We start from the raw sequence: 21,888 nt of genomic DNA, 5'->3' as shown, positions 1-21,888 counted from the left end.
CGCACTGGAGGAACCTCCTGGACTGGGGATGGCTGGCTGAGTAGGCCTCCCAGCAAATATCAGGGTAGTTGAAATCCCCCACGACAACCAGGCCCTGTAATTGCGAGACTGCTCTCAGCTGCCTGTAGAAGGCCTCATCACCCTCCTCATCCTGATCCGGTGGCCTGTAATAGACACCCACAACAGTATCACCCCTGCCAGCCTGCCCCTTAATTCGCACCCACAAACTCTCAACTCGCTCCTGATCCGCCTCTGGACAGAACTCAATACATTCTAGCTGCTCACTCACATAAAGAGGAACTCCACCACCTCTCCTTAGCGGCCTGTCTTTCCTGAACAGGACATAGCCATCCATGACCACATTCCAGTCATGCGAGGCGTCCCACCAAGTCTCTGTAATTGCCACTAGATCATAGCCCCCCGACCGAACACGGATTTCTAACTCCTCCTGTTTATTCCCCATGCTGCGTGCATTGGTGTACAGGCATTTCAGGGAGCGAGCTGAGCACACCGATTTCACCCTAGGGGGATGGGAGGCCTCCTGGTCTACCTTAACACTAGAGCGTTGCCCCAGTGGTGCAAGCCCAGCTACTACCCCATCCCCCTTTGAATCTAGTTTAAAGCTCTCCGAATGAGCCCTGCTAATTTCTGTCCCAGAACCCTTTTGCCCCTATGACATAAACCTTTCCTTTGGTTTCTCCTGGCATACAGCAAGTGCTGCAAAGCATCTCTCAGTGTAAGGATTTTGGTAATAACAGTGGGGTTTTTCTCTGCAAAAAAGTAATCATACTAATGCAATGCGCGGGGTAGAAGCAATTATACTGGTATACTATAAACACCTACTAGAAAATCCTTTTTATTTCTACATAACTGATACTCATTGGGAGATGTAGGAAGAGGGGTAAATATGTTTTATGGCAGAAAATAACCAGAAGAAAGGACATACCACCGAGCAGTGAGGATGTTTTCTTAGATGTTCCTCAGCCGTGCACAAGACCAGACTAAAGGCTTCCCCTTTCAGGTAGGTCCCTGGAGAGCCCGCCTGGGCTGCTCTGGCTGCAGCATGGCATGGCCACACCGACCCCTTGGCTGCAGCAACTGCCGGCCCCAACTCTGCTGTCAGCTTTGAGCTGGGAATGGCCCTCAAATAGCTCTTGCCCCGACATGGGCTCTGCTGATCCTGACCCAACCTGTGGGCCCATGGCCCAGTCCGGCTTCAGCCTGTCCCCAAGGAGCTCCCTCTGCCTCAGTCACTGTCCCAATTGTTCCCCCTCAAAATCACTGCTGCTTGGGCACTGTAAAATTTTGTGCTGTGCAAAGCCTATTCCTCCTCCAAACTGCTGTAGCTACTCTGGCCAATTGCCCTAAAAGCAGCTCTTTGGCACAGCAAATCTTTCTGATCTTTTTTTCCAGGTTACCTTTCAAAAGTCAGTAGCCACCTTGGAGATGGGGTGAGAAAAAAAAGCTAGTACAAAATCCAAATCATCACGGGCAAGACTCAGACTGCCTCCAGACATTTTGCTGGACTGATCAGAGTCACTGCTGCGTCACCTCTGGCTGACAGACTTGTACACAGAGGTGAGAGTGCCAGGGCACAGGAACTGCTATCACAAGCCTACCTTGATTCTTGGGCGTAACACCCAGCACACCTCTTAGAGGCTGGTGTTTTTTCTTCTTCTTCAGACACTGATCGTGATACTGGGAAGCTTTTCTGTGCTTAAGGGAATTTTTAGGACCAAGCTAGTGAGTACATCTAAGACCAGGGGATCTTCTAAGCTACTCCTCCTGCAGACAAGAAAATCACCCATGCAGTGCCTGTTCACATAGATTTTACTAGAGAAAGTCCAAACTGATCCTTATATTGTTAAAGAGAAAAACACCCTCCATTTCTATTCTAGAAAACCTGATGGAAGGTTATTAGATGTTTTCACAGATTTAAAAACAACTGATGAAGTAATAGGAAACAAAGAATTAGAGAACAGATTATTCTCAGAGCGGGGAGAGGTTAACGGAGAGTTCAGACACCAGGGCACCTAGTATTAGAATATTTATTAATAACTTGATGGAGAAAATGGGGAGCGAGTTGGCAGACTGCAGGGAAAAGTAAGATTGTTTCACTTGAGAGGCCACAGAGGAGAGAAAAAAAAATTTGCAGTGATTATAGTGAAGGATTTAATATTGTTGAGGAATATAACGGAAACTGAAGAATCCCACCCTTTGAACTACCAAATCACCCAGAGTTTTGAGGTTTTGTCCTTTTGGAAATTAATTCTGTTTTATTACATTACTGAAGCACTCTATAGGCATGGCTATATAACATAATCCAGGTTTAATAGTGTAATATCTTACTATCTCCTGCTGCTTCCCACTGCCCACTGACCTCGCAGCCAGGATTGCCCAGGACATCTTCATGGACTACTTCTGCTTCTATGACGAATTCATCAGAAACAGATCTCTGGACTATTCTGGTAGCTACGCTGTCTGTGCAGGGGCAATGATTTCTGCCAGACGGGTGGTGACAAGCAGCTGAGGGGAAGTAGTATTTTTTTTGCCAGAAGAATTATATGTGAAACGGGATACTTGATCATACTCTAGCCAGCAAATGCTACTCAACAGTCCATGGCAGGGAGGAGACTACGTGGGGATCTCTGTTCAGGATCCACATATAGTGTGGGACTGACAGAAGCAGGGACCATATCCTCTGATCACACGGTGTTGTTCTCACCGCTGCACTGCAACCGCTCAGCTATTCTGAATCACAAGTGTTTTAAACCTGCCCATTTGTTGGATGAAACAAATACAGGGTACAAACCAGAAGAGGAAAAGTCCCCTTGTTTGCCAGATATTAGTATATGCTAAAGACCTACATACTAATACAGGTCCCAAATATTTATCTGAAAGGCTGGAGGCACAAGTAGGGTACTGCCTGTTGGTTACAACTCCTATTTAGCCAGATTCTCATAGCAGATGAGGCAGATCTGATATAGAACAAAATCAAATTACAAACAAACAAATAATCACAAAACAGCATCTTCCAGAAGCTGTGCTCCCCAGCCAGCCTTACCAAGAAATAAAAGTTCTGAGTTGGTACTGTATAATATTTAAACATCTTTCCTAAAACACTGGCTATAGTTCATCCCAAAACAGTCTTATGCTTCAGCAAGAAGTCACTGAAATGGAGTTTGGACTTGTATATTTATCTTTTATGATAAATTTTCATTTAAAGTTTCGAAAAACCCTCTATTTACATAAAGTTTGTCAGGGGAATACTCCTAAAATTTGAAATTTATGAGTTCATGGTTTGAGTATTAGAGCTCCAGAGAGTAATCCAAAGTATTTTGGGGGTAATTTGTTGTAAGTGATTATGCAACTGAGCTAAGATGTTGAAACGAAGATTAAATGCTTATAGGATTTCAACTAAGATCTTGGCTCCTAAAGTTAATATTCTACAAGACTATGCAGACACTAAGGAGGGCAAGAATCTGTCTTCTGAAGAAAGCATTGTATTTAAAACACTTGCTTTCAAAAGAGCCTATATTCTCTTTGCCATTGTGGCTTTCAAATTATGATCCATAGACCAATCTGAGAATCCACAGAGATTTTTAAGGGAGCTGCAAAGGGTAACTATAAAAGCAGTTTATTCCTAGCAGTAGATTTGCCCTACTGAGCCTGCTATTGCATTTTTTAGGATTTCACAGATCAAGAAAGATTGAAAATCACTGGTTCAGCAAAAGAAAATTAAATAAACAGAACAAATAGAAAACTAGAAAAAAAACCCAAAAAGTTGCACGCATTACCTTTTCTCTGAAAAAAGTATTCACATGAGGCATTCAATTTGCCCTGTGTCTTCATTTAGCCCGCACCCAGGGCTGAACAATAACAGTTGCTCCCTCACCCAATGTCCCTTCCCTGACCAACGAAGGGAATTGGGAAAAGGAGGGAGACTTGTGGATTAAAGTTAAACAAATCTAATAAAATAAAGAAACCAGTACCAATGATAATAGAAAACACACAAAATTATACTCAGCTACAGAGTGCTGGCAAGTTGCTCCAGGAACAGCAATCCTTAAGACTGCATGGGGCATCTGGGCCAGTCAGAATAGGGTGCATCTGCCACTCAGTGCCAGTCAGACTCACTTCAGCTTCCAACACAGCCAGCCCTTGGGAGCTCCCTGTCACGAGATACAAATCGATTCTGTCCCTTTATAGTTTGATGACATTATGGTGCATTGTGCACCCGTGTCCACTAGTGCCTTATACTCCTGAGATTCTGATGTGCCAGGCCATCGAATCCACGCAGTCCAAAAAACATGGTTGTCCCTGTCCTCCACCTAGCTGGAGGCAGGGCCCCTCTAACACAGTGTTTGTTACCAACATCTCAGGTCGAGCATCTCATGTAGATTTGATCCCCATTATCCACGTCTGGTAAATAGGGATTCGAAGCCCATCTATGCTGTCTGGAGAGCTTTCCATTGGAAATCAGCTCCTGCACAGCTATTTCCCACAGATTCCTAACACCTCTCTCAATGGTTGTCCACTTGCCTGGGTGGTATATGACGTCACCCCTAAAGGGCTACCTGTTCTTTACGCTTCACAGGAGTCATCACCAGAGAGTGAGGGACTGTGCACCAGTTGCAAGACCCCTATCAATACCCACTTCTCTAGCCATTGGTCTCAGCTGCTTGGTTTCTCTACCATCTAACTCGAGACCATCGGCTCCGTTATCCCAGCAGGGGAGCAGCCAAGTAACAAGTCGCTCGCCTTCATGATGGCTGTAATCTTTACGTATATCTTGCAGCTCACTCAGGGATAGCGATCGAGTGGTTACCTCTGGCTCGGCCTCCTGTGATGTCCCTGGTTGGCCATCATGACCTGCTCTTTTTGTAGTTTTCATCTTCTCTACAGGAGCGACTGATACCGGCACTAGTTGAGTCCCTATGTTAGCCGCATCACCCATTGCTGGGGGCTGATTAGCTGCAGCCCTTGTTGCCAAAGTCTGGGTCATCACAGCAAGTGCTTCCTGGAGTTGAGTAATTGCAGTACCCAGTGCAGAGATCTGAATAGCCTCTGGGGTAGCCAGGGTGTCTGTTGTGGGCACTGGCAGGGTCTGAGTATCTGCGATGCCAGTCATGGGTGCAGGGTCAGCTGCGGTGTCTGCTGTAGGGGCCGGGGCAGCTGCAGTGACTGTTACAGTGGTAGCAGCAGCTGTGCTGTATCTACCCTTATACTGATGTTTAAACGAGAGCAAGAACTGAAAGACATTCAAAAGGCCTGACAGTATGAGCATGGTGGTTGAAACATCCCAAGGGTATTCAGAACTCTCAAAAGCTGTTGAGATCAGCCTCAAGGGAAAAAGAGAGTACATGCCACCCATTCCCATTCCATGGAAATCAGAAATGGGCACAGTTCCAAAAGAATTTATAATACCATAAACCAATGCCAAACAACATAGCAGAGTGATACCTCTAAGTCCATGTCCAGAAGTGACAAACCGCACAAGACCAGTAACAAACAGAGGCAAACCCACACATTTGATTAGTCGTCCCAAAAGTCACTATAAAACCAGAGAATTCCACCCAGTGGCCCTGCTACCAACACCAACATAATGAATGCTTGTACCAAAACCAGTCAAATCTGTGAAAACTTCAACCCTCTGAGACTCTTAGTGCAAAAGTCTACAGTTCTCCCAGGTGATCTGTTTACGTTGGGCACCAAATAAACTGTCTTCGTTTAGCCCGCACCCGGGGCTGAACAATAACAGTTGCTCTCTCACCCAATGTCCCTTCCCTGACCAAGGAAGGGAATCGGGAAAAGGAGGGAGACTCGTCAGTTAAAGTTAAACAAATTTAATAAAATAAAAAAAACAGTATCAATGATAACACAAAACAGCTACAGAGTGCTGGCAAGTTGCTCCAGGAACATCAATGCTTGAGAATGCATGGGGCATCTGGGTTGACAGGCGGCTCCTTTTGCTCTCCTCTCTTCTCTCCTCCCACCTTCTCATTCCCAACGATTTGTTATTTTTTTCATCTTGGCGTGTGCTTGTGATCTGCTAAGCAGGTGAGCTGAAGGGGTTATTGTCTTCAGAAACACGGGAGTGCTCTATAGCAGCCATTAATTAGCACAGCCCTTCTCTCCGAAATGCTGAAAAGCACAAAAAGACTTATCGACAATAGCAATGCAACAGATGTTTAGCACGAGTTGCTTTATTAACTAAACATCCAAAAGCAAATCTTAAGTTTGTACATCAAATAAACGAAATATCCAATATGAAAATCTATAAACAAGTAAAATAAAGGAATATTATTCCAAGATGAATAAAATAATATTTGAAAATATCCCTGTCCTGTAAAGGATAATTGTCTTCTGTAAGACAGATTTTGGAACTCAAGCAGCACAGTAAGTATATTATCAGACTGTTGGAGAAAAACTATTTCTAAAAGATAATAAAATTATCATGAACAAAAAAAATCATTTGTTTAATCTAAACTGCTACTGAATGCTCCACTAATTTTCTTCTTGAGCATCTTCAGCATCTTTAATTATCCCAACAGTCAGGATGTTGTTGTCTAATGGTGCATTGTCTTAACACATTAAGTTTTAGAATTAAATAAAAAGCATTTGACAATTATGTGTCACCAGGAACATTAAACTCTTGCCATGTAGTTTAAAATTATGTGTTTCAATGCCAGCTAAAGACATTCCAAATTTATAAATTGGATCTGAGAACTTAGAAATGAAAACTGTAATAAAGATTTGTCACTGGTAGACAGAGTTGACTCCCGTGCATTTCTTAGCTCCACTCACACAATGAGGGTCACAGCATGGTTGAGGTTGGAAGGCACGTCTGGAGATCATCTACTCTCCTCCTCCGCTCAAAGCAGGGTCAGCTAGAGCAGGTTGCTCAGGACCATGTCCAGCTGGGTTTTGAGTACCTCCAAGAATGGAGACTGCACAATCTCTCTCGGCAACATGTGCCAGTGTTTGAGCACTCTCACAGTAAAAAGTTTTTTTCTTATGTTCAGAGGGAACCTCCTGTGTTTCAGTTTGTGTCCACTGCCTCTTGTCCCATCACTGGGCTCCACTCAGAATAGTCTGGCTCTATCTTCTCTACTCCATCCCATCAGATACACACACTAATAAGATCTACCTGAGCCTTCTCTTCTCCAGGTTGAGTAGTTCCAGCTCTCTCAGTCTCTCCTCATATGACAGCTGTTATAGTCCCTTAACCATTTTTTGGCCCTGTGGTGGACTTCGTCCAGTATGTCCACGTCTGTCTTGTACTGGGGAACCCAGAACTGGATACAGCACTCCAGATGTGTTGCACCAGGGCTAAGTAGAGAAGAAAGATCACCTCCCTCAGCCTGCTGGCCATGGTCTGCCTAAAGCAGCCCAGGAGGTGGTTGGGTTTCTTTGCCGTGAGCGCACATTGCTAGCTCCTGGTCAACTTGTTGTCCATCAGGACTCCCAGGTCCTTCTCTGCAGAACTACTTTCCAGCTGGGTGGCCCCTTGCATGCACTGATGCATAGTATTATTTCTCCCCAGATGCAGAATGGCATTTCCCTTTGTTGCACTTCCTGAGATACCTGTCAGCCCATTTCTCCAGCCTGTTGAGGTCCCTCTGTACAGCAGCACAACTGTCTGGTGTGCCAACTACTCATCCCAGTTTTGTAACATCTGAGGGTGCATCTGTCAACGTCAACTTCAAACATACCGAGGGTGCACTCTGTCCCATCATCCAGGTAATTAACAAAGATATCAAAGAGTACTGGCCCCAATATTGAACCCTGGGGCACACCACTAGTAACCTGTTTTCAACTGGGCTTTGTGCCACTGACCATAACCCTTTCATCAGGCAGTTCAGCCAGTTTTCAGTCCACCTCACTGTCCATTTATCTAGTCCATATTTCATCAGTTTGTCTATGAAGGTCTTATGGGAGAGAGAGTTGAAAGCCTTACTAAAGTCAGGATAAACAATATGCACAGCTCATCCCTTCATCCACCAAGGTGGTCATCTCATTGTAGGCTGTCAGATTGTCCAGGTGTGATTTCTCCTTTGTAAACCCATGTCACTTTCTCTTCCTTCATATGTTTTTAAATGGTTCCCAAGATTATTTGCTATATCACCTTTCCAGCAATTGAGGTAAGGTTGTCTTCACCTTGATTTTCTATCAAGTGAACATTATCAAATTCTGAACTAGAAAGCAGTAATTCCAGTAGAGGTCTTGCATTTTATGATCTTAGTAGCTATAAGAAAGAATAAAGGGCTTTTCCATAGATCCCTCTCCCTGTATTTACTAACCCAGATCTCCCATTACCCAAATATTTCTATTTTGAAATTCCTCCCAGCTCTCTGGAAAACAGTGCCTGTTCCTCAGCAACACCAGGAACCCATGGGCTTTACACTCTCTCTCTTAATTCTTCCAGAATGTATTTCCTTCATCTCAGTTCAAAATTCGCCTCCCAACTCTTTCTGTCATATGCCTCTACTCCTTCCTTTTCCAACTCCTCCCAATCCAAGACTACAGCCAAAAGATCCTCATCGCCCTTTGCCCTAGATTCCCCCAGTATTTCCAGTCCTTCAGGTACCAGAATAGAACTCAGTCACACCCCCATGGTTACTAGCAAAAGAAGCCTGAAACGTAACTAGAAAAAGCAATATTAACTCAGAAACCAAAACACACCAAACCAATAAATGAAGTGCCCGAATAAAGCTCTGGTCAACTTCCCATGGGATAGCAGGTCCAAATGATGGCATTTCAAAGCAATATATACAACACCAGGCTCTGCTTTGAATGTCTGTACCATCACAGCTGTTCTCAAGCAGCAGATAAGACGGCAGGATAGATGAGCAGAGTCCCAGGGAACGAAAGATAGATTGAGTAGATTGAGTTCTAGCAATGGAGCTAATTACATTACGTGGTGTGTTACAGATCAAAATAGTTTGACGCATTTGGGAATAAGGCTAAGACACCAGGGTGGGATTCATTCGCAAACATGGCTTTAGGAATTTATTCCCACAGCGGATGGATATTCCCATGTCCCGCTGAGACTTGCATGTCAAACCAGACCCTCAAAATGGCCTTCAGATGGATCCCGATCTCCCCTAGAACACAATGGAACATCTCTATTACATAAGAGTAGATGGACACTACTGTGTAAGACATTGCAAACAATCTTGCAACAAGTGCATATGATCACAATGAAAGATTCAGGCTTTATATTTCTCCATAATCCTTCCAAAAACTATGGATGTGTCTACTGCTATTGCCAAGTTGCACACAGCTCAGTATCAATTCTCTGGAAAACTGTTCACAGTGACTGTCTAATCTTTGAGCAGCCCACGTGCTGCGCACTGTTACTGCCACAGCCTCATCCTGTTGTCTTAGTTCTGTGAAAACAAGCCCCCAGATTTGTTTTCACTGATTATTAGTGTATTTATGAGAGTGCTGACCTAAGGATCCTAAATGAAGATGTTTTAGCAGTAAGTAGAGCAAGTAACATATACATTATGTAATGAATATTTTTAATGTCTTCCAAGCACAGAGTATCACATTTTCTCTATTATGGGATTTATGATTTTCAAAGAACTACTATTATTGTCTCAGCCTGACCAAGCCTTAGCTTCCAAAGCAGTATCACTAACCAGATTGCATGAAGCCTTGTTTTACATCCTAATCTGAATCAAAGCTGTTAACTCATGCACACATACCAATAACTTTCTGTGTAATAGCTGTACTGAAAAATCCTTCTTTCTCCCCAAAGCATTTACAGCCATAGGCCAGACATGCACATTTCATCAAGGGAATGCTACTTCCAAAAGTATTACTGGGGGAAAAGAAGTTTTAGGAGACTGTCAAACATATTTGTATTGGCTTTTTAAATTTAAACCAAATATGAGAATTTGATCTTACAACATTTTAATTTCTTATTCCTGTAGGAACTAGGGTAAATCACTCTGTACTCAGCTGGGAGCAAGATTCAGATTCTCTCTCTTAAATGAAACGGGAGACATCATTGACCAAATTTAAATTTTGCATTGACATTCAACTCTTTCAGACCATCTTTAAGGAATGAGTGTCTAGAGTGAAATTAGAGAAATTCATGTAGAAACTAAATACGCAGCCACTAACAGGTCTGTCTCACAGGCATCCATCTGACAGGAGCTTTTTTTTGGCACAAAACTGCAGTAGAATTGAATGCTAAAACATATTTCTGTTTCCCAATATAATTTATAACATGCAATGATATGACTCTCAGACATGAATCTACACTTTACAGCAGAAAGAGATTGTGGGTAACCTGCTTTTAGTTTTATCATAGGTTAATTACTGTGTCAGCAACACTTCTATACAAACTTGCAGAGTAGAAGCACAATGGATTTTACTGCAGACTTACTTTAGAATAGCTTTCAGCCCATGCTCAATGTTCTTAGCTACTGTGCAGCAAACTTACAGTGCCTTTTCTCAACTAAGCCTTTATAGTGACATAGATGCACCATGTTACTTTGCCTGCAATAAAATCACAGGGTTAGAGGGGATGTTGGTTTTTTGAAGCAGTAAAATCTGAGTAATTTAAAAGTTGTCACTTGGAGGCTTTCTTAGTATCTTTTTATATTCTATATTGTATCTAGAATATACTATTAATTGTATATAACTACATATAAAATATAATAATATGTGTTATATCTGCAGGGTTGCATGACATGCACAATGCTGTAAAATCCATATACTAAATTAAAAAATAAAATTACCAGAGAACAGATAATTAAGATAATGTCACTAATATGTCATGACTCAGTGAACAGTTTTAGACATTCTGCTATTTAGTTCAGAATTCAGTACACCACCTCAGTTGTTCATCAAGTCATGGTACAAAAACTCAGACTTGAAATATTTTTCATAACAGATATTCATCTGATTTCTTTATGCTTTCTACAGAATGCTATGATAATAACTTCCAAGATACTATTTTGACAGCAGTATAAAAATAAATGTTAAAAACTCCCATTAATAATAGTATTCAACAACACAGAGATGGTAACAAAAATCCACAGATGAATAGTTCTCACATGAATTCCAGTTTCAGCATCATGGCTCCAGCTTTCCTTTTTCTACTGTCTTGCAATTTCCCTGCTTAGGGAAATTATTGAAACCCTCTCAGTTACAAGGGAAATGGTTTAGTTCAAAAGTTATTGATCCTGCTTGTGTCAGAGCAGAGTAGGTTTTCTTCACTCTTTTCTAAAACTTTCCTGAATTGTGCATGACAATTTTCCCTGAAACAGCTGCATTTCACCTGTACTTTCCTCTATTGGTGTCAAAGTGCTTTGGAGGCTCTCAGGAGGCTATGAATCCTAATGATAACAGAGCTTTCAATAACTCCAGTAAATTCTCATTTTCCTCTTTCTTTATTCAATAGCACAAAAGAACAGTAGAGAAAAGGTAATTTAATTAGCTCTGAGTTATGTTTGTGGAAATTAAAGAGCAGTTGTACTCTGAAGTGTATCTCTCTGAAAATGGTACCTCATAGCATCACGTTACAGTGCCTCAGTGATTTCCCCCCTGAAAAGAGATCGAAAGCCCTGTTCCCTCTTGCTTTCATGCCATTACTGGTAATGACAGTAATACAAACTGTCATTAAAACTTTTTAACTCTTTTGTTGATCAGGCTGAACTCACATCATTAGCTGTACTGGGTCCTCCACAACAGTGGAAATAAGAAGGAGATTAATGGGCTGGTAGGACATGGAAACAGGCATGGGTTTCAGTATCAATATTCTACCCTCAAAGCAACACTTGCACGAGCTGAACTCTTTGAGAAGTACAGTAGGAACCGATTTTCCCAGGTAAAAGCACTTTGCCCTAGTTATGGTAGGTAAGTACCGTCCCTGCCAGCACAAATCCCTTGCACGCTGAATGGACTTAGACTAAAATACTGAGTGTAAAATGCCAGTTCTATTCCATTTGCTTTTACACCTAGAAAAAGGTCAAAAAATTAACAACATTCCTTTTGCTTTTCTTAATCCTCCCTGCTGTGAAATGCAAAGGTGTTAAGGCGATAGCTCCCTTTGTACCCACTTTTGCTGTGTGACATGAAAAGAAAGCTAATAGGGACAAATAGTTTGAAAACAGAGGTCTAGATTTTTTTAGGTGGTGGGAGTTGCATTGCTTTCCCGTGTTAAATTTTCTGATCAGAAATCTCATTTTATAATTCCTAAACACCAGCTGGTTTCAGCTCCATCTCACAAAATGATGAGTTTGTTTTAATATCTAGTTTCCTGTGGCGGAAAAGAAACTTCTCATTTGGTTAGTAAAAAAAAATTACTGTTTTTATCTAGACAGATATTTAAGTCTTCATCTCTACCTATCAGTAATTATACAGAGAGATAGAATAAACTCCATTCCTTATAGCTTCACCAGAGTCTGAAACCTTTCCTATGGTATTCTCTTCTTGATAGAAGACATTTTGCCCCCATTTTTCAACATAGTTCTTATACTGCTACCACACAGTTGATGGTATTATTGGACTCTGCCTGGATCTTAGAAGGAACTTCAATGTAATATTTACAGCAATGGAAAAAGAAGCAATAGTCAAATGTATAAACTTAGCTGATGCTCACCAAAAGGCCGTATGAAGTTGCAGTAGCTTTGCTGTGCTCTATTAGAGACATGACTTCATTTCTAGCTTTGCTTTTACAAAGACTTTCACTACTATACTGCTCTTCAAAATGCAATGAAAAATTTTTGCTCGCTCTTGAGACTGGAATCTTGTTTGATAAAAAAAAACCTTCTAAAATTCACTTAGATGATGGCAATATCAATAAGAGAAGGCTGTGTAGAAAGTCCCATCTTTAATTTTAACTTTCTATGTGTCTTTCATTGTGTGAATGGTATTTTTTTATTTTTCAAGACAAGTCAACTCAAGTCAGTACACTACGGAGCTATCTTGCCATACTGTCTGTGGTCTGCTCTGGAGATGGCCTGCAAATTGTCAAGTTGAGTCAGGAAGAGTATCCACCTTACAGCCTTTCCTTTGAGCACTTTTGCAGGAAGAGAGAGAATCCGAGCTAGACTTTTTCTGTTATGCCCCAGAGACTCCTGGCTTATCGCAGGCATGTTGAAGTCAGAAGGCTATGTGTGTCCCTGCAGCATGTGTATTAGAAGCATTCCCATAAGGACAGAAATAAAGACTCTGTAGCATTTACAGAACACAGAATCACAGAATCAACCAGGTTGGAAGAGACCTCAGGGATCATCGAGTCCAACCGTTGCACTGACACCACCCTGTCAACTAGACCATGGCACTAAGTGCCATGTCCAGTCTTTTCTTAAACACATCCAGAGATGGTGACTCCACCACCTTCCTGGGCAGCCCATTCCAATCTCTAATAACCCTTTCTGAAAAGAAATTCTTCCTATTGTCCAACCTGAACCTCCCCTGGCACAGCTTGAGGCTGTGTCCTCTTGTCCTATCGCTAGTTGCCCGGGAGAAAAGGCCGACTCCCACTTCACTACAACCTCCCTTCAGGTAGTTGTAGATGGCAATAAGGTCACCTCTGAGCCTCCTCTTCTCCAGGCTAAACAACCCCAGCTCCCTCAGCCGTTCCTCGTAGGTCAGACCCTCCAGACCCTTCACCAGCTTGGTCGCCCTCCTCTGGACTCGCTCCAACACCTCAACATCTTTCTTGAAGTGTGGGGCCCAGAACTGGACACAGTATTCAAGGTGCAGCCTCACCAGTGCCGAGTACAGAGGGACAATCACTTCCCTAGACTGGCTGGCTACACTATTCCTAATAGAGGCCAGGATGCCATTGGCCTTCTTGGCCACCTGGGCACACTGCTGCCTCATGTTTAGCTGGCTGTCGATCAGCACCCTCAGGTCTCTTTCCGCCAGGCCGCTTTCTAACCACTCTTCCCCCAGCCTGTAGCACTGCATGGGGTTGTTGTGGCCAAAGTGTAAGACCCGGCACTTGTTCTTGTTGAACCTCATGCCGTTGGTCTCGGCCCATCTATCTAACCTGTCCAAATCCCTCTGTAGGGCCTTCCTACCATCCAGCAGATCGACACTCCCACCCAGCTTGGTGTCATCTGCAAATTTACTGAGGGTGCACTCAATCCCTACGTCTAGATCATCTATAAAGATATTGAACAGCACCGGCCCCACAACTGAGCCCTGCGGAACACCGCTAGTGACCGGCCACCAGTTGGACTTTGCCCCATTCACCACCACTCTCTGGGCTCGGCCATCCAGCCAGTTTTTAACCCATCAAAGAGTCCACCCATCCAAGCCCCGGGCAGCTAGTTTGTCTAGGAGGATGCTATGGGAGACAGTGTCGAATGCCTTACTGAAGTCTAGATAGACTACATCCACAGCCCTGCCCTCATCTACTAAGCAGGTCACTTGGTCATAGAAGGAGATCAAGTTGGTCAAGCAGGACCTGCCTTTCATGAATCCATGTTGGCTGGCCCCGATGCCCCGATTGTCCTGCATGTGCCGTGTAATGGCACTCAGGATGATCTGTTCCATCACCTTCCCTGGCACCGAGGTCAGGCTGACAGGCCTATAGTTCCCTGGATCATCCTTCCGACCCTTCTTGTAGATGGGCAGTTGTTGCCCAAGTTGCTCAGCATAAATGTTAAAGACAATCCACTCTGTGTGCTGAAAATCAGGTCCCCTCACGAAAACAAGTGGTGAGAAATAACTCAGGAGGAACCATGGTTGTCTCCTACGCATGACAGACTGAGCAGGCAGTATGAAGGAAGCAGAGAGAAATAATAAGAAATATCCTATGAAAAGATTCTTATTTCCTCAGATTTTTACTCTGCCACTCAGGCAAAAATAAGAAGGAAAACAATACTCCTTAGGTTTTTTACATATACCCTGATCACAGGTAGTCTTACTGAGAAAGACAGTATTTTCTTAGGAGCAGAAGGTTACACACTGATTCCTAGTAACAATCTGAGTATACAGGAAAATATGAGGAACTGCTCCTTGTGATTTAGGAGCCCTCTTTAATTGATTTTTTTGTTTGCAGGACTGAAAATATTAGCAATAAAAACTTGAGGTTGTTATCTGTTTTCTTACACTGAAATACACAATCAGCTGTTTTAAAGAAATGTTTACATCCTTTGAGACTTGTTAGCACAGTGTGTAACTGCAATGCACAATGAACACTCACTCAGCAAGCAACTTGTTTTCTTTCCTCTCTTCTTTCAAAGAAAGATAAATACTGTGACAGGAACTGAGTATTTAGAAAAAAGGGGATCATATACTCCCAAAATGGCACTCATATCCACTTTGTTTTAACATATTCTAGGTGAAAAGGCAGCCATTTTAGCAACTCATTCATATTCACTTAGCTTTGTAGGTCTTCAGTCTTTTTTATCCATTCTTTGCAGGGACAGTACAGCTTTCCCCACTCCTTGCAGTTTAGGTGGTTGTTTCTTGCAGTTCCAAAAAGCTTCTGTATATTAATCTACTCACACAGAGCTCACTACAAATGAGGTCAGAGGAAACAGCAGGACTGTGCCATTGAGAGTGCAGTCAAAAACACTGTGCAAAGCCTAAAACTTTTATTTAAAGTATTCCATCTTAAGTTATTAACACTGAAAGCATGTTAAATAGCTAAGACATTCATGCAGTAAATTAGCTCCTTTGTGTTTGATGGAACTATTCACGTGTGTACATGTTATTAAGATAATGGCCTTAATTTCTTTTCATCATTTGTACAATTTTACTATTTGCACTAAATTCAGCTGTGAAAATGAAAGGAGATTATTTAGGTTCAAGTTCTGGCTATAATGCATTCAGCACAATGCTGGAACGTTTACATTGCAAGCACAGCACAGAACTTGTACCCAGTAAAAAGACTTTTAAGAGATTTATGAATGTATTTGTATTACAAATTCCAGTTTGGATCCTGAACTGGAACATAAACTTCCTTCCACCACAATCAGAGGAACAAAAAAATCACATATACACCACATATTTTCTGGATTTTTAAAAAAGGAGACCTCAGTAAAAGCAGAAATCTTTCCTTACCATAATGTTAGGAAATGTAATGCAATATAACCAGGTCCTGATTTTGAATGCGTGAATGCATAGAAAGGAAGGGAATTGCCATCTATTTTCTGGTAGACTTTCTCCACATTACAAAAACCACTGTGATGCTAATTTTGGTGTATTTTTGATGGAACTGACAATATGTCAGCAAACTTACACAGAGCTCTAGAACGAGAGGCAATAACAAATCCATCAGCCCCTACTAGTAGCTTTGCCCCACATGTGCAGCATGCAGTTCTCATACCTCACATTCGTATTTTCGCAATGCACTAACAAAAACTTAGTTCTCCTTTAAGTCAGCAGAAACAGAATTCCAGTATTTAACAGTATTTCATGCTGCTTAGTGGCAGATACTCATATAACAGGGTTTTTCCTCTCACTTATGATTCCTGAGCTGCTAACACAGTCCTGAAGGTCCACTGTGAAACCTGATCTCATTAAGCACCTATTAGAAAAGGGGCTCTGACAATGGGGCATTTACATGGATTTTCTAAGAAAAACCGTGCCTGGGAAGGGAGCTTGGGCTGGTGGAAGGAATCACAGATGGCATTACCCATCAAATGCATCAAACCCCTCAAGAAAACATGACTGAAGGTTTGACTGAATATCGCAGTGTGTACATCAGTTCCCGTCAGCTGAAGACCTGGTTCATTTACGCAGACTCAGGCAGTAGAGGAATCAAACTCTCCTACAGGCTGAGCTAACTTGGTACACTTATAAGAAAAGTTTAATAAACTAATGAGCACTTCTCGCTAAAAGACCATTAAAACAGGGTCAGAAGCTTGTTTCTTAGATGCCTAATCAGTTCTTGATGCAAATAAGGTAGAAATTTGAAGGAAACTTCATTCAAAAGGATTAGATGAATCAGTTAAATCCAAGCCGATTTAGAAAACAATTTCACCATTGGCAAGTCAAAGGCAAAGAGTTTGATAGCTTTTGAATCCCAGTTTTTGTTCTTTCCAAGAAGCTTTTGTATGTTGAAAAGTCTTAGGGTTATATTTAAGATGACAGTTGCTATACATCAACAGTTCACTTATTCATGAATTCCAGATTTTATTACATCACTCTTCAATTAATCAAATAGTTAATTAGAATTTCACTCCTGGTATGAGTCGTTATGTTTGACAGGTCATATTTATATTGAAAATACTGCATCAAGAGTTGCAAAGTCAGAAAAAAAACAAAAGAATTTATGATGAGTGTAGCTATATGGCATCTTTTTAACACAACATTTGAATTCTTTCATTAAAGAAATCGCATGATGAGAAACTGGGTGCAAATCTGGTCAACAAAGAGCTGCACATATTTTTTTCTATTTGTTTAACAAGATGAGAACTAGACCCACTGCTTCATATTACAGCTCATTTGTGCCTTTTTTATGGTAAGAAAAAATAAAATGGCAAAAATAAGGATTGGGAAATTCACCTGAAAAACTGTGTATGCAGAATACTGCTAAAGAACGTCGAAAAAAAGTTTCCCTTTCATTTCTCCCCTTCACCCAACATTCAGCGCTGTTCTGGTGAAAACTTGGCACAGCTCCCAGGTTAGGATTTCTCTTTGATGTTGCCAGCTTCACAGCTTTGCTGATGTTTGCCTATACCTCTGTCTCAGGTACAGCTGTAGGAAGTTGTGTGTGATGCTCATCATCTTTCACGCAGGTAGATAATAAACAAGGTGATGTGCAGCAATTGCAGAAACAGCGTAACTGTGCAAAACCAGTTCCCAGAGGACTCTGCAATGCAAAAATCCCTTCACATGGTTGGTTACTGCTCCATTTGCCATACAGTTCTCAGTTACAAGCTGTGTTCTTTCTCCCTTCTCTTTTTCCCTTTCATCGGCCATAAAGGTAATGCAACAAATCCTTGAAATATAGCTGACCTATATATTACAATTGAATTATGCTGCATACTTTTTTTCCACGAGAAATCTCAAGGAAAGCCCCCTTGGCACTGTGGAAAATCTAGTTCATTTTAATTGCATAAGTGTGGGGACAGAAGACACATTTTAGGTATCTATTTTTCAGAGATTTTAGAGAACCAATCATAAGCAAATATTGTATTATCTTCTACTGGAGGAAGAAGTAATGTATTGGCTGAAACATCTAAAATGATCTTGCATTTCATTAGTTGAAAGAAATGTTTATTTCCATTTTTGTTCAGTAAAGGTACTAATTTTTCATCTCTACCCACACAAATACACAGATAGGCTAATTCTTCTTCTCTAGAAAATGGCTTAAAAATAATATCTTCTCATTCTAAAGCACTTAGAGGTTTCCAGAAAACAGTGTCATTAAAAAAAAAAATCTCAGAAAATACAGATGAGAAGTAGTTTCTGTGGTGTTTTGGTTTTTTTTAAAGGATATATTTATCTTTTTGGTTAATTTTTTCTACTATCCAGACTTATCTGTAAAATTGCTGGTGCAGGAACCTTGTCTTACGCTGTTTCTGTAAAGGACCATCTCATAATAAACACTCCAGACTTAACACTGAGGAATATAAAAAAGGGAATATTTGTGAAGAACCGTCTCTGATAGCACCGATATTGCCACACATTTAAATTAGTTTGACAATTATTTCGGGAAGAGCTCAGCTAGGATAGTAATCTGATGTATTTTAGTTGTGTGCCAATTATTTCACAGATTTCTGCCGGCTATTCTCACCTTATATGACAAATTAATAAATCCTGCTTACTGGACACAGTTAAATATCACTATCAGCTTCAAAGCAACTGCTCCAGGAAGACCAGCAGGGTTTGGTCTGTATCATGGATAGGCAAAATTGACAAACCATTAGTTCTCGATTGTCACTTTCTCAGTTTTCAAAGATTCAAGTAATATGACTGCAAAATCATCCTCCCTACCTCTCCGGTATCCAGGATGTCTCAAAGCGTTGTTGTTCACTGTAAGGCATCCTCACAGAAACTCTTTGTGGTGGTGTAATTCACCAAGAGATGTGTGAATAGACTTCTGTCTGTTAAAGGTTGGAACTGTATTGTTGCCAAATGAGTTCAATAATTTGCTTTGGTGTTTAAATGGGAAGGTAAATGCCATTCCCCACCCGCTAGAGTAAACTAGCTGGAGATATTTACAGCACAGATAACAAACAAACACCATAGGAGAGAGAAAATCTTGACTTCCAGGTTTGCCCCAGATGATAACAAGACCTGTCTGCTATCTGGGAACTGAGGACAAAGGTAGACACAAAGATCCACAGGCTGAAAAATAATTTGACAAGAGCAAAAGGACCATCTCAGTAATTGCTGCCGACACCAGTCCAAACCACTGTTCTGGATGCTTGTGCTAAAAGGGCTGTCCCGTGCCTCGCAGAGGTTGATTTGAAGGCAGTTCTCTGCGAACCACAGCATGTTATTTCATCAGCCGGCTTGTCAGCTAGTGATGAGAAAGCTGTAATGCTATTGCCACTTATTTCAGTTGAAAAACAGAGCTGAGTTTTCAGCATGTTGATGGCACTGCAGCCACATCACCCACCCTAGACTTTGCTAAGGACCTTACTGTGGAGGAGGAGTGGTGGCACAGCTGGAGTGGGGGAAAGGGTGGAGGGAGTCCTCTTCATATGCTGCTTAGATTTTCATGAAAATCTGAACTAATCTTTATTGCAAATAATAAGGGCACTGTTCCCCCAATCTGATTAGTGACAAGTAATTTCTTGAAATACATTCCAAAGAAACAAAAGGGACAATGAAACAAAATGAAAAATGCCTAATATGGAGAACCTGAAGAGGAAAAGCTGAGAAATCTTTCCAACAATTACGCTGTTTGTAGAAGTGAGAAAACAGAGTTACTATTACTTGTTCGTTCAATAATCCAGGCATGGCTAATATAATTTCTCATTTCTCATCTAATAATAATTTCTGGCTTATGCCACTTTAAAAACAATGCCCTTATTTAAAAAATAGACAAATCATTAACTTAGGTGAAAAAAGAAATTTGACCTACTTTTTTTACAATTTTAACTTTTGAAAATTATCACTCAAAATTAATTACCAAAATGTCAATGATACTTACTAGGCATAAGAAAAAGCTTTAGAAATATGAAAACAAAGTTTATGATATAATAACACATTTGAGAATGTTGCTAACGTATAGAACCATACAGTAGATGCATTCAGAATGAAAAAGTCAAATGCAAAAAGTGACAACAGAAGTTACCTATGAAATTCAACGATGCACCTACTCAGACTGAATTCTGAGTGTGTCTAAAACGACACACGTTAGAGCATGCATTTGGATTCTGTGCACAGCGATGGGGATGGGGATTGCTCTCCACAGCAGTCTTGGACTGGCACTGGCAGACACAATTGCCTGTGCTAAACATTGAAGCAATTGTCATGTAAGCATGAACCCTACTTGCAGCCTTTGCAGTACAGTGCCAAGTCAAATGAGTGCACATTACGATGAACATCACATGCTGCTTAAGAGAAGGGACTTGCAAGTCTGGTCCAATCAGGGCAGACGCAGAATATGTTACACCACACTCCACTACACCGTGCTTGTGATACACCTGGTTCAGCATTCATGATAGCTAGCCATAACTTGGAAAGCAGCCTACAGAGGTGCTATTTGAGTACAACTTCCTCATATTATGTCTGTTGTACACAGAGAAAACAGGGAAATAAATTAGGTACATACATTTTAAAGTTCCCCTTATTGCAAGCAGCAATTGTGAAAAATTAATATAGGGGATGAGACGTAGCATTCTGGCACAGGCTGCCAGAGATCTGATAATAAAAGAACATTAGCTGCTCTGTGTAGGTGGTTGGCTTTGCTCCTACAAGCTTTCCAATATGCTTCCCATTACATTTTAATACTTCTGTACTGTGAATATAGCCATTTACTAAGGGTTCTGATGTTTGATACAAGGGGAGTAGGGTTACACAGCAGAAAATATTGGTATACTCAGGATAGAGAGCAGGTCTGGACATACAGGATACTGAAGCTCCGCTTGGCTGAATTGGGATTTCACCAGAACTTAACAAAGGATAGCGTTTAAAAAAAAATAAGAAAAAAGCAGCAAGCATTTTTTATTTTACTACTCCCCTGAAAATACACTTTGTGAATGGCTCTAACTTGTAATGTAGATCATCATTACAAGCACCCTTTTCTGTAGAGGCAACTTCTCTTGGATGAGTGCAGGGCTGAGCTAGGAAGGCACCTGAGTGGCCTTGCAAAGTCTCAGCCTCCTGCTAGCCATGCATGCCCCTCATGAGCAATGTGCCTCTCATCCAGGCACGAACGCTGCTGCCTAGAGATAGTTTCTCCTACATCCTTACTCGCAGGTCATGTTTTCCAGTCAAGTACAGTCTGAGTTACTCAGAAGTTTGGAGACACTTGCCTTTCACACTCCAGCACCAGTTTTATTGCATGCCTTTTCACAGCTTTGCACCTTTCTTATTTATTGTTCTTATGACAGACTTTGTGCTGCTTCCCCTCAGAGGTTCATCTTAAAAGGAGACAGAACAAAGGTGGGTTTTAAGTTACCTTAGTGTTGACAAAGGCCACAATCTAAGTAATTTTCCATATCCCTCACCCAGGTATTAAAAAATCAACACGCTTTAAATAACAGTAATAAAAAATAAATTACAATAAATTTTGGTTATTTTTGTTTTCATCTTTCAGTTTTGAAGGTTTGGTATTGTCTAATTTCTTTCATCAGTATGAAAGTTTCAAAGTTACTCTTCTTACAAGCGAAAGCTTAGGGCTTTGCCTACTTACTTGCTTCTAGAAACAGCCTTTCAGAAAGGCCTGAGATTATAGAATTAATAGCACTGCTGCCAAAGCTGTGAGAAGCTTTGAACTTAGTTTACTGT

Source organism: Nyctibius grandis, chromosome 5 (genome assembly GCF_013368605.1).
Source record: "Nyctibius grandis isolate bNycGra1 chromosome 5, bNycGra1.pri, whole genome shotgun sequence".
Taxonomy (NCBI): domain Eukaryota; kingdom Metazoa; phylum Chordata; class Aves; order Nyctibiiformes; family Nyctibiidae; genus Nyctibius; species Nyctibius grandis.
Note: the sequence above shows the minus strand (reverse complement) of the source record.